This window comes from Salmo trutta, chromosome 15, assembly GCF_901001165.1.
Source record: "Salmo trutta chromosome 15, fSalTru1.1, whole genome shotgun sequence".
NCBI classification, from domain to species: Eukaryota; Metazoa; Chordata; class Actinopteri; order Salmoniformes; family Salmonidae; genus Salmo; species Salmo trutta.
Window position 1 is genome coordinate 26273563 of NC_042971.1, and position 14019 is coordinate 26287581.

Sequence of the window (14019 nt, forward strand, 5' to 3'; positions counted from 1 at the left end):
CTCCTTTTTAAATAGTGAACCAAAATGTTCAGCACTTTTATTTCCATGGATGATAAACTTATTTTCTCATGCTCTCTCTTGTCTCTCTGCAGCAGACATATTGTGAGCAATATGTTTGGAACATCAAATCGCAATAAAATTACAATGCATAGAGAATTCCAATACTTATCGTATTGTCACCTAAGTAAGCATTGTGATATTGTATCGTGAGGTCCCTGGCAATTCCCAGCCCTAGTTTTCATGCTAATGTTTGTTTTCAGTTAAAAATCCCATCAGCATGCTCTTGTCCCACTCGTTCTGTTTAGCCTTGTATAGGAAGCCATTTACCGTTGTTTTACCCAGTCACAGAATTAATACACTGCAGTCCAAAAATGTAGAGGGCACAAGTGAAAAAATGTCAAGTGCACCAGCTCTTTACATTTGGAAGATTTGTTGAGTGGCTAAGTGAGGAGTTAAGTGAAGTTGGGTGAGAGAAATAGGTGCTCTGAGTGAAACTGAAGTGTCTGTGTGTTAGTGGTGCACGAGTCAGCTGTTTGTTCACCCGCACCGCCCTCAATTGCTAATAACCCACCCGCAACCGCCCGACCTATACAGTGGTTCCTCCTTTAAAAGTTGCGAGCTTACGCTGCGGAACTTAAGAGGTCATTTGTGGTTTAGAACGGTACCCTGCATCACTACTTCATTGCTCCAGACCAGCGCAAGGGGGAGTTAGAGCACGGATTATGCTTTTTGGTCCTACTGTGTCTCTAACTGACAATGAATGGGCGACATAAACCTAAATAGAAACGGATAATTGTGCACAACTTCAGTATTACTTACTAAAACTGTTGTTACGCTAAGGTTTTTATTTTATTTTGTTAGGATTATTTTGCTCTTACTGTAGTAGTGTAGTGTAGCCCACTCCCGACCGGTCATGTTGTACAGCGCCTGAGTGGCGCAGCCATTTTTTATTTTACCCTTATTTTACAAGGTAAGTTGACTATTTTCTACATTATAGAATAGTAGTGAAAACACCACAACTGTGAAATAACACACATGGAATCAGTAAAGAACAAATTATTTTTTTACAAGGACAGCCTACTCCTTCCTCCCCGTCGGGGAATTGAACCCCGGTCTCCCGCGTGCCCGCATTCTCTAGTACAGCTGTTATTGAAGGCAATCAAATGCTTCTCAAAGATGCCCTCTGGTGGTCAAACTAGCACTAACTAGCATTAATGGTACCAGTGGTTAACACTTCAATAACGTGCCATAGAATTCTGTGGCACCATGCAAGCTGCGCCGCAGTACGCTGCAACTTTTAAATGAGGAATTACTATGTGATAAAGTTAATCTTAGGCCCGCACCTGACCCTAACCCGCTAGTATAGAAAATGCGCTATAGGCTACAGTCAGACAGCTGAATGATTTTTTTTGACAGGTGCAGGATTTATTTTGCCAGATTTTTAGATATGTTTCTGCTTATTTATTTATTTATTTATTTATTTATTTATTTGTCTACTTGTCTAATTATAATGAACGAAAATGTAAACACAACATGCGGTGATTTTACTGAGTTACAGTTCATATAAAGATATCAATTGAAATAAATTAATTAGGCCCTAATCTATGGATTTCACGACTGGGCAGGGGAGCGCTAGGTCCAGCCAATCAGAATATATTTTCTCCACAAAAATGTGCTTTATTACAGCCAGCATTCCGGATCGCCTCTTCACTGTTGATGTTGAGACTGGTGTTTTGTGGGTACTATTTAATGAAGCTGCCAGTTGAGGACTTGTGAGGCGTTGTCCTCTTGCTCAGTTGTGCACCGGGGCCTCTCACTCTTTCTCTTCTGGTTAGAGCCAGTTTGAGCTGTTCTATGAAGGTTGTAGTACACACAGCATTGTCCGAGATCTTCAGTTTCTTGGCAGTTTCTCGCATGGAAAGAGCCTTCATTTCTCAGAACAAGAATAGACTGACGAGTTTCAGAAGAAAGTTATTTGTTTCTGGCCATTTTGAGCCTGTAATCGAACCCACAGATGCTGATGCACCAGATACTCAACTACTCTAAAAAAGGCCAGTTTTAATGCTGCTTTAATCAGAACAATAGTTTTCAGCTGTGCTAACATAGTTGCAAAAGGGTTTTCTAATGATCAATTAGCCTTGTAAAATGATAAACTTGGGTTAGCTAACACAACGTGCTATTGGAACACAGGAGTGATGGTTGCTGATAATGGGCCTCTGTACGCCAATGTAGATATTCCATAACAAATCTGCCGTTTCCATCGACAATGGTCATTTACAAAATTAATGTCTACACTGTATTTCTGATCAATTTGAAGTTATTTTAATGGACATTTTTGCTTTATTTTCAAAAACAAGGTCATTTCTAAGTGATCCTAAACTTTTGAACAGTAGTTTATGTAAATGTGATATTTCAGGTGGTTTAATATAAACTCAGAAAAAAAGAAACATCCTCTCACTGTCAACTGTTTATTTTCAGCAAACTTAACGTGCAAATATTTGTATGAACATAAGATTCAACAACTGAGACATAAACTGAACAAGTTTCATAGACATGTGACTAACAGATATTGAATAATGTGTCCCTGAACAAAGGGAGGGGGGGGGGTCAAAATCAAAACTAAGTCAGTATCTGTTGTGGCCACCAGCTGCATTAAGTACTACAGTGCATCTCCTCCTCATGGATTGCACCAGATTTGCCAGTTCTTGCTGTGAGATGTTACCCCACCAAGGCACCTGCAAGTTCCCGGGCCATTTCTGGGGGGAATCCAACAAGTCTCAATGGGATTGAGATCCGGGCTCTTCGCTGGCCTTGGCAGAACATTGACATTCCTGTCTTGCTGGAAATCACGCACAGAACGAGCAGTATGGCTGGTGGCATTGTCATGCTGGAGTGTCATGTCAGGATGAGCCTGCAGGAAGGGTACCACATGAGGGAGGAGGATATCTTCCCTGTAATACACAGCATTGAGATTGCCTGCAATGACAACAAGCTCAGACCGATGATGCTGTGACACCGCCCCAGACCATGACAGACCTTCCACCTCTAAATCGATCCCGCTCCAGAGTACAGGCCTCAGTGTAACTCATTCCTTCAACTATAAACATGAATCCGACCATCACCCCTGGTGAGACAAAACCGCGACTTGTCAGTGAAGAGCACTTTTTGCCAGTCCTGTCTGGTCCAGTGACGGTGGGTTTGTGCCCATAGGCGATGTTGTTGCCGGTGAGGACCTGCCTTACAAGAGGCCTACAAGCCCTCAGTCCAGCCTCTCTCAGACTATGGCGGACAGTCTGAGCACTGATGGAGGGATTGTGCGTTCCTGGTGTTTCTCGGGCAGTTGTTGTTGCCATTCTGTACCTGTCCCGCAGGTGTAATGTTCGGATGTACCGATCCTGTGCAGGTGTTGTTACACGTGGTCTGCCACTGCGAGGACGATCAGCTGTCCGTCCTGTCTCCCTCTAGCGCCGTCTTAGGCGTCTCACAGTACGGACATTTCAATTTATTGGTCTGGCCACATCTGCAGTCCTCATGCCTTCTTGCAGCATGCCTAAGGCACGTTCACGCAGATGAGCAGGGACCCTGGGCATCTTTCTTTTGGTGTTTTTCAGAGTCAGTATAAAGGCCTCTTTAGTGTCCTAAGTTTTCATAACTGTGACCTTAATTGCTTACCGTCTGTAAGCTGTTAGTGTCTTAATGACCGTTCCACGGGTGCATGTTAATTAATCGTTTATGGTTAATTGAACAAGCATGGGAAACAGTGTTTAAACCCTTTACAATGAAGATCTGTGAAGTTATTTGGATTTTTACAAATTATCATTGAAAGACAGGGTCCTGAAAAAGGGACGTTTCTTTTTTTTGCTGTTTACCTTTGCAAAAATGTCTAAACCTGTTCTTGCTTTGTCATTGTGGGATATTGTTTGTAGATTAAGGCGGGGAGAAAGATACATTTTGAATAAGGCTGTAACATAACCCTTTGGGAAAAAATCAAGGTGTCTGAATACTTTCCGAATGCACTGTAGCCTAAATATTTTAGAACCTTTTAGAATGTACTACCCTTTATGTATAGCATAAACACAACTAGTTTGTTTGTTTGAATTAGAGGTCGACCGATAACGATTTTTCCACTCCGATACAGATTATTGATGGACCAAATAAAGACGATACCGATTTAATCGGACGATATTTATATATATTTGTAATAATGACAATTGCAACAATACTGAATGAACAATGAACCCTTTTATTTTAACTTAATATAATACATAAAATCTATTTGGTTTCAAATAGATAATGAAACAGTTTCAATTTGGTTTAAATAATGCAAAAACAGTGTTGGAGAAGAAAGTAAAAGTGCAATATGTGCCATGTAAAAAAGCTAACGTTTAAGTTCCTTGCTCAGAACATGGGAACATATGAAAGCTGGTTGTTCAATATTCGCAGTTCTTCAATATTCTCAGTTAAGAAGTTTTAGGTTGTAGTTATTATAGGAATTATGACGTGTCATCTATTTCTCTCTCTACCATTTGTATTTCATATACCTTTGACTATTGGATGTTCTTATAGGCGCTATAGTATTGCCAGCCTAATCTCGGGAGTTGATAGGCTTGAAGTCATAAACAGCACTTGCAAACGCAGTAAAGTGCTGTTTGAATGAATGCTTACGAGCCTGCTGCTGCCTAACACCGCTCAGTCAGACTGCTCTATCAAATATCAAATCAGACTTAATTATAATAAACACACCGAAATAGTAGCCTTTGGTCATTAATATGGTCAAATCCGAAAACAAAACGTTTGTTCTTTCAGTGAAATACGGAACCGTTCCATATTTTATCGAACGGGTGGCATCCCTAAGTCTAAATATTGCTGTTACATTGCACAACCTTCAATGTTATGGCATGATTATATAAAATGATGACAAATTAATTACGGTCTTTGTTAGGAAGAAACACAGTTCGCAACGAGCCAGGCAGCCCAAACTGTTGCATATACCCTGACTCTGCTTGCACTGAACGCAAGAGAAGTGACACAATTTCCCTAGTTAATATTGCCTGCTAACATGCATTTATGTTTAACTAAATATGCAGGTTTATTTATTTTTTTAGTTCTGTGTATTGATTTTCAGAAAGGCATTGATGTTTATGGTTAGGTAAATTTTTTGCAACGAATGTGATTTTTTTTGCTAATGCGCTTTTGTTAAATCATCACCCGTTGGGCGAAGTTGAAGTAGGCTGTGATTCGATGATAAATTAACATGCACCGCATTGATTATATGCAACACATGACAAGCTAGTTAACTACACATGGTTGATGATATTACTAGGTTAAACTAGTGATTGGGAAGATTGATTGTTTTTTTTATAAGATAAGTTTAATGCTAGCTAGCAACTCACCTTGGCTCATTGCATCCACAAGGTCCTTTTGACGCTGCACTCGCGTAACAGGTGGTCAGCCTGCCACGCAGTTTCCTCATGGATTGCAATGTAATCGGCCATAATCGGCGTCCACAAAGGCCAATTACCGATTGTTATGAAAACTTGAAATCGTCCCTAATTAATCGGCCATGCCGAATCTGATTAGGCTACTTCAAAAGTATCCTGTAGGTTACCTGCTCATGTTCATCCACTCCACTCTAATATAATTCAAGCATCCAAACTGCGCAACGGCCATTCGATTTAATGGAAAGAGACTTCTGTTACAAAACACAAAAGCTTAATGACATTCGGAGATTGGATTGACAATCATTCACTACTAAGTAGGGAGGGATGTATTTTCTGTTTGTTGAGATGATCATCAAACCGTGATAAGAGCACCAAGTCGGTAATCCGTATGCAGCTATGCGTTACCTATTGGTTGTGTGTGGTGCATTGGCACAGAAACCTGTTGGTGGGAAATTTTGTTGCGTATATTTTATATAAATATAGCATCAAAATGTTAAATCTGATTTCCCCCTAGCTGCTCATTGACTGTAGCTGGCTCTGATCGTAGTGTAATGACACAGGCAGGGAGAGTGAACTTAGCTTTGGTGGTCGCCAAACCCTCAACCTTCTGGCCTGTTAGACCTGCGTGGCATTGACTGTGCTACAAAACCATGCTGAAGTGGTAAAACCGTTATCCACATTTATAAAAACGGTTGCTAGTTATTTATGGTGGTAGTAATTATTTTTGAGTCCAGCTTTTGAGGAGGGAGAAGGTGTGCATTTTTTTTACAGTACAAAGGGAAGCAGGATTTCTGTTTGGAAAATGTGGTGCCGGATAAAGTGACACGGAAGAATTTAGTTTACTTGTCGTCTGATAAATTTACCGGATCCATATTCATTGGGTGCATAACCCATTAGGGTGTCCACCCACAGTGTTCAGAATGACAGAAAACACATGTAGATTATGGTAATTCATCTTAAAACCTGTTGGGGCTAGGGGGCAGTATTGAGAATTTTGGAAAAAATATGTGCCCATTTTTAACTGCCTCCTACACCAACTCAGAAGCTAGAATATGCATATTATTGTTCAGGTTTGGATAGAAAACACCCTAAAGTTTCTAAAACTGTTTGAATGGTGTCTGAGTATAACAGAACTCCTATGGCAGGCAAAAACCTGAGAAGGTTTCATGCAGGAAGTGGCCTGTCTGACAAGGAGTCGTTCTTCTTGCCTCTGTTTATTGAAGAGTAAGGATCTTAGCTGTAACGTGACAATTCCTAGGGCTCCAATAGGCTCTCAGAACCCGGGAAAAACCTGAACGATGACGAGGCAGCCTCAGGCTGAAACACATTATCGCCTTTTCCAAGTGTCCCATTAGGTGACAATGGAATGTGGCGCGTGCGCGATTCGCCCCCGTGGAGTATTTTCATTCGGCTGTTTAGCTTATTGCAGATTCCCGGTCGGAATATTATCGCTTTTCTACGAGATAAATTGCATAAAAATTGATTTTAAACAGCGGTTGACATGCTTCGAAGTACGGTAATGGAATATTTAGAATTTTTTTGTCACGTTCTACGCCATGCTCGTGACCGTGATTTACCATTGGGATAGTGTCTAGAACGCAAGAACAAAACGTCGCTGATGGAACATAACGATGGATTATTTGGGACCAAACCTACATTTGTTATTGAAGTAGAAGTCCTGGGAGTGCATTCTGACGAAGAACAGGAAAGGTAAGACCATTTTTCTTATAGGAAATATGATTTTGGTGAAGGCTAATCTTGCCGGGTGTCTAAATAGCTAGCCCGTGATGGCTGGGCTATGTACTTAGAATATTGCAAAATGTGCTTCATCCGAAAAGCTATTTTAAAATCGGACATATCGAGTGCATAGAGGAGTAATGTATCTATAATTCTTAAAATAATTGTTATGCTTTTTGTGAACGTTTATCGTGAGTAATTTAGCAAACTGTTAGTAAATTCCCCGGAAGTTTGCGGGGGGTATGCTTTTTCTGAACGTCACATGCTAATGTAAAAAGCTGTTTTTTGATATAAATATGAACTTGATTGAACAGACATGCATGTATTGTATAACATAATGTCCTAGGTGTGTCATCTGATGAAGATCATAAAAGGTTAGTGCTGCATTTAGCTGTGGTTTGGGTTTTTGTGACATTATATGCTAGCTTGAAAAATGGGTGTCTGATTATTTCTGGCTGGGCACTCTCCTGACATAATCTAATGTTTTGCTTTCGTTGTAAAGCCTTTTTGAAATCGGACAGTGTGGTTAGATTAACGAGAGTCTTGTCTTTAAATAGCTGTAAAATAGTCATATGTTTGAGAAATTGAAGTAATAGTATTTCAAACGTTTCAAAAATCGCGCCACTGGATTTAAGTGGCTGTTACGAAGGTGGGACGAATTCGTCCCACCTGCGCCAGAGAGGTTAACAGAACATGCAACTCCTCTAATGAAGCAGCCTATGAAACAATTTTCAAACATTTACCAAAATGCAATTCATGGGAGAACATCATTATTAACAGCGTATCTGATGCAAGCGGTATATGGCAGATGAAAATCTCTGTTAGAAACTAGAAAGAGGGTGAATCTAAAGATGCAACAGCTATGATGGGTTGCTAATATGACTTGGAGTGTGCCTTTGGCTTCTGGACAGCCAGAAAAAGTTGATATGAAAACCAATAGAGAAATGGCTTGAAGTTTTTCATAGGCAGTGTGTGTGGCAATCGGCCTAGCTGATTATTGAGTTTTGGCTATCAGTTAAAAGTATCAAAAATATGTGTGAAGATAATGTCATTATGTTTTTTGTAATTATAGTTTTTGTTTCCTGTCACGATATAACAATGCAATTGAATTACATTTAGCACTAAACAATAACTTGACAGACATTAAAAAACACACACACACACACACAATGAAGATTAAAAAAAAAAGGATACAAAAGATAATGTGTCTTGAGTATCATTTTTTTATGTTGAGACAAGAACGGGAGGGGTGTTTAGACAATAGGCGCGTCTCTCCAGAATGCACTCAACCCCCCTCCCCCCCAAAATGTCTCCCACCAATTAATGCGCAATTATTGTGTGAATTGTTTGCCCTTTGATTGTGTGTTTGTCCCGTTAATGTCATTTGGTTACATTAACTTCTATTACTTATTAGGTGTACAGCCATTTACCGTTTTCATTCTCGAAGTGGAAACGTTGTTTGCAGAGTTCACAATTTGACACACTTGTGAGAAACAAGTTTTTGTTTATTTCATAACCATAATTTACGAATTTTGTAAATTGTTCATTGTCTTTTTGTTTGGTGTTCTCCATGTGAGCAATGAGCATGGTTTCTCTGTCTTGTTGAGGGAGTGTGCACGGCTGAGCATGCATAGAAGTAGCCTACCTGGCCTGCTGCGGGCAAATGTGGGAAAATGCCCATTTGGGCTTGTCTGATTTCTGGTTGTCTTAACTCGCCATACTGATGGAATAAGTCTGTCATTTATTTATGTTCCCTTTGGTTTTTTTTCTTCATTAATATCTGCCAGGATATTAGTAATTCCTCTGTCTGAAGGCGTTCTGTCTCTGGTTTGGACTCCATCCCACTCCCTTCTAAAGGGTCAACTGTGGGACAGCAACACCTTCAGGTAATGCCTTCATCACTCACACACTTAGAGGTGAATGGGGATATGAGGATGCTACGACATTTGTCCTAAGCTCTGGCAAGTGTTTAGAAAGTCAAGTCTCCTGTGAACATCATTGGGAAATGGTCTCTTCCTCTCCAGTATTTCCCTTTCACCAGACTCACTTGCTATGTCTCTTTTTAGAACTATCATACCAGCTTGACCCAGTGTACTCCTGTGTGATGTTAGACAAGGTCTCTAATGCTAACAGAAACATGTAGTTTCTTGGTGACCTGAACAGTGACCGGTTATCATCTAGTTGTGCTCTCAAGAGGAAGCTTCTTACTTTGACTCATGCCTGTAACATGGCCCAGGGTATCACTCAACCAACTAGTCTATACCAAAAGTGTTGGATCTGTGAAATCTACTTGTATTGATTATATCTTCACTAATGCTGCAGGGCTTTGCTCCAAAGCAATATCTGTTCCCGTTGGCTATAGTGACCATAACATTGTGGCAATAACAAGGAAAGCCAAAGTACCAAAGGCAGGACCTAAAGTTTATTTATGAGATCATACAAAATGTTTTCTAAAGACTCTTTTGTTGAATATGTAAAATTATTCTTGCCAATTGGTGACAAACATGCATCTGTTAAGAAACAAACTATTTTGTACATAATGTTGCTGCTTCCGTCTCTTATGACTGAAAAGAGCTTCTGGACATCTTCCTGGGGTCCAGCAAAATTAATAAGGCAGTTTTATACAATTTAAAAAATATTACAATATATTCACAAATTTCACGACACACTGTGTGCCCTCAGGCCCCTACTCCACCACTACCACATATCTACAGTACTAAATCCATGTGTATGTTATCGTGTGTGTGTGTGCATGTGTCTGTGCCAATGTTTGTGTTGCTTCACAAATGTTTTTTTAAATCTAATTTTACTTCTTGCGTCAGTTACTTGATGTGGAATAGAGTTCCATGTAGTCATAGCTCTATGTAGTACTGTGTGCCTCACATAGTCTGTTCTGGACTTGGGGACTGTGAAGAGACCTCTTGTGGGGTTTGCATGGGTGTCCAAGCTGTGTGCCAGTAGTTTAGACAGACAGCTCGGTGCATTCAACATGTCAATACCTCTCATAAATAAAAGTAGTGATGAAGTCAATCTCTCCTCCACTTTCAGCCAGGAGAGATTGACATGTATGTTAGCCATGCTGCCCTGTTCTGAGCCAATTGCAATCCTAAGTCCTTTTTTTGTGGCACCTGACCACACGGCTGAACAGTAGTCAAGGTGTGACAAAACTAGGGCCTGTAGGCAGGGGTGAAAATCTGATATCAACTTTGGAGGGGACAATTACATGAAATTTTCTCAAGAGCAATTCCTGAGGGGGACACCAAAAGTAGTGCTAACACACAGCCTACATTGTAATATGGTAAATGTATATTGAGGAACCAAAGAAATAAGGTGTTTGCTGTACTCCTAACTACCAGTACCCAAAACTACACAACTAATCACAACAGCAATACCATTGCATTGCCTTAAACAAATCTTAGTTCAGTCACCAGTTTAAGTTGAGAGTGGGGGTATCCATGGCATTTTCCAATTATGTTCCTATTTTACAAGTCAAAACAATTGAGAACCTTTCATAATGTTGCCAAACAAAGACTCAACAAACTTACCTGAGACTCCCTGTCTCTGCCAGTCTGTCCCTGCATATCTGTCCCCAACTCTGCTGTCTGTGTGCCATCTGTTTCCTGCTCTGCCTAATGACATCATTGTGAAACATTTCCATTAGAATTTCATTTCTTTCTTATGAACATTTTATCAACTAGTCTTTGAGATATTAGGCTACTAGGGTGCTTACTATGCGTTTTGGTGTATTGAAAAATACTCTGATGTCCGTCTTTTATTTTTCTGTCATTTTTCTACCTGGCTGGCTGGCTGGCTGGCTACACACACACACAGTGTGTAGGTTATTTACAGTAGGAGATGGGCTTCTATCATCTTCTATCATTCTATTTGGGCTTCGATCTAAAAGGTAGCTAGCAAATGTGAAACGGATTAAAATGACAAGAGTTGACAAGGGCTTTACTATTCTTGGGTAGCGGAATGACTTTAGCTTCCTCTAGGCCTGAGGGCACACGCTCTCTAGTAGGCTTAAATTGAAGATGTGGCAAATAGGAGTGGCAATATCATCTGCTATTATCCTCAGTAATTTTCCATCCAGATTGTCAGACCCCGGTGGCTTGTCATTGTTGATAGACAACAATAAGTAGTTTATTCTTTTTATTTAGTTTAGTCACATGCTTTCTTAATTTACAGTACATTTGCCAATCAGTTGTGCTGCCAGACTTAATTGCCAGACATTTTGCTTCATCCCTCTCAGCCATACAGTTTTTCAATTCCTCATCAATCCAAGGAGGTTTAATAAGTGTACATTTTCTTATTGGGTGCGTGCTTATTAGTAACTGAAATAAGTAGTTTCATAAATGCTTCAAGTGCAGCGTCTGGTTGCTCCTCATTACACACCACAGACCAGCAAATATTCTTTACATCATCAACGTATGAATCACTACAAAACTTATTGTGACTTCTTATACACTATATTAGGCCCAACCTTTGAAACTTTGGTTTTCCTAGATATGACTTTTATATTGTGATCACTACATCCTATGGATTTGGATACTGCTTTAAAGCAAATATCTGCAGCGTTAGTAAAGATGTTTAAAAAAATAAATAAAAATTATGTCACCTTTATTTAACCAGGTAGGTTCTCATTTGCGACTGCGACCTGGCCAAGATAAAGCAAAGCAGTTCGACACAAGCAACAACACAGAGTTACACATGAAATAAACAAACATACAGTAGAAAAAGTTTGCAGTATGTGCAAATGAGGGAGGTAAGGCAATAAATAGGTCATGGTGGCGAAGTAATTACAATATAGCAATTAAACACTGGAATGGTGGAATGTGCAGAAGATGAATGTGCAAGTAGAGATACTGGGGTGCAAAGGAGCGAAATAAATAAATACAGTATGGGGATGAGGTAGTTGGATGGGCTATTTACAGATGGGCTATGTACAGGTGCAGTGATCTGCGAGCTGCTCTGACAGCTGGGGCTTAAAGCTACTGAGGGAGTTATGAGTCTCCAACTTCAGTAGTTCATTCCAGTCATTGGCAGCAGAGAGCTGGAAGGAAAGGCGGCCAAAGGAAGAACTGACTTTGGGGGTTACCAGTGAGAGATACCTGCTGGAGCGCGTGCTACAGGTGGGTGCTGCTATGGTGACCAGTGAGCTAAGGCGGGGCTTTACCTAGCAGAGACTTGTAGATGCCCTGGAGCAAGTGGGTTTGGCGACGAGTATGAAGCGAGGGCCAGCCAACGAGAGCGCACAGGTCGCAGTGGTGGGTAGTATATGGGGCTTTGGTGACAAAACTGTGATAGTCTGCATCTAATTTGTTGAGTAGAGTGTTCGAGGCTATTTTATAGATGACATCGCCGAAGTCGAGGATCGGTAGGATGGTCAGTTTTACAAGGGTATGTTTGGCAGCATGAGTGAAGGATGCTTTGTTGCGAAATAGGAAGCCGATTCTAGATTTTATTTTAGATTGGAGATGCTTAATGTGAGTCGAAGGGGGGTTTACAATCTAACCAGACACCTAGGTATTTGTAGTTGTCCACATATTCTAGGTCAGAACCGTCCAAAGTAGTGATACTAGTCGGGCGGGCAGGAGCGGGCAGCGATCGGTTGAAGAGGATGCATTTAGTTTTACTTGCATTTAAAAGAAGCAGTTGGAAGCCACGGAAAGAGAGTTGTGTGGCATTGAATCTCGTCTGGAGGTTAGTTGACACAGTGTCCAAAGTAGGGACAGAGGTATACAGAAGGAGAAATAGGGGAGGCTTGGGCGAGTTGCTGTGGGGGGTAGAGGGCTGTTGATCAGGGTAGCCAGGTGGAAAGCATGGCCAGCCGTTGAGAAATGCTTATTGAAATTCTCAATTATAGTGGATTTATCGGCGGTGACAGTGTTTCCTAGCCTCAGTGCAGTGGGCAGCTGGGAGGAGGTGCTCTTATTCTCCATGGATTTTAGTGTCCCAGAACATTTTTGAGTTTGTGCTACAGGATGCACATTTCTGCTTGAAATAGCTAGCCTTAGCTTTCCTAACTGCCTGTGTATATTGGTTCCTAACTAACCTGAAAAGTTGCATATCATGGGGGCTATTTGATGCTAATGCAGAACGCCACAGGATGTTTTTGTGCTGGTCAAGGGCGGAGGTCTGGTCTGGACAGAACCAAGGGCTATATCTGTTCTTGGTTGTACATTTTTTGAATGGGGCATGCTTATTTAACCAGGCATTCTCTACTGACGGGGTGAGGTCAATATCCTTCCAGGATACCCGGGCCAGGTCGAATAGAACGGCCTGCTCGCTGAAGTGTTTTAGGGAGCGTTTGACAGTGATGAGGGGTGTTCGTTTGACCCCAGACCAATTACAGATGCAGGCAATGAGGCAGTGATCGCTGAGATCTTGGTTGAAACAGCAGAGGTGTATTTAGAAGGCAAGTTGGTTAGGATGATATCATTGATAATTTGTTTGAGATTGAGGGCATCAAGGTTAGATTGTAGGATGGCTGGGGTGTTAAGCATGTCCCAGTTTAGGTCACCTAGCAGCACGAGCTCTGAAGATAGATGGGGGGCAATGAGTTCACATATGGTGTCCAGAGCACAGCTGGGGGCAGAGGGTGGTCTATAGCAAGCGGCAACGGTGAGACTTGTTTCTGAAAAGGTGATTTGAAAAAAATAATTAAAGTAGAAGCTCGAATTGTTTGGGTACAGACCTGGATAGTAATACAGAACTCTGCAGGCTATCTCTGCAGTAGATTTCAACACCGCCCCCTTTGGCATTTCTATCTTGTCGGAAAATGTTACAGTTAGGGATGGAAATTTCTGTTTTTTTGGTCTTCCTAAGCCAGAATTCAGAC

At 41.0% G+C, this 14019-nt stretch overlaps 1 protein-coding gene across 4 annotated transcripts in view; it reads left to right on the top strand.

Moving 5' to 3' along the window:
* Positions 1-14019, top strand: part of arhgap32b (Rho GTPase activating protein 32b) — a 232009-nt gene that overhangs the window by 21468 nt on the left and 196522 nt on the right. Inside the window, exon 2 of one of the 4 annotated variants that reach the window (XM_029690801.1) lies at positions 8966-9064. The exons of the other annotated variants lie outside the window; for them this stretch is intronic. The gene's annotated coding sequence lies outside the window, so the exon portion shown is untranslated. The remainder of the gene's footprint in view (positions 1-8965; positions 9065-14019) is intronic. 4 annotated transcript variants of the gene reach the window in all.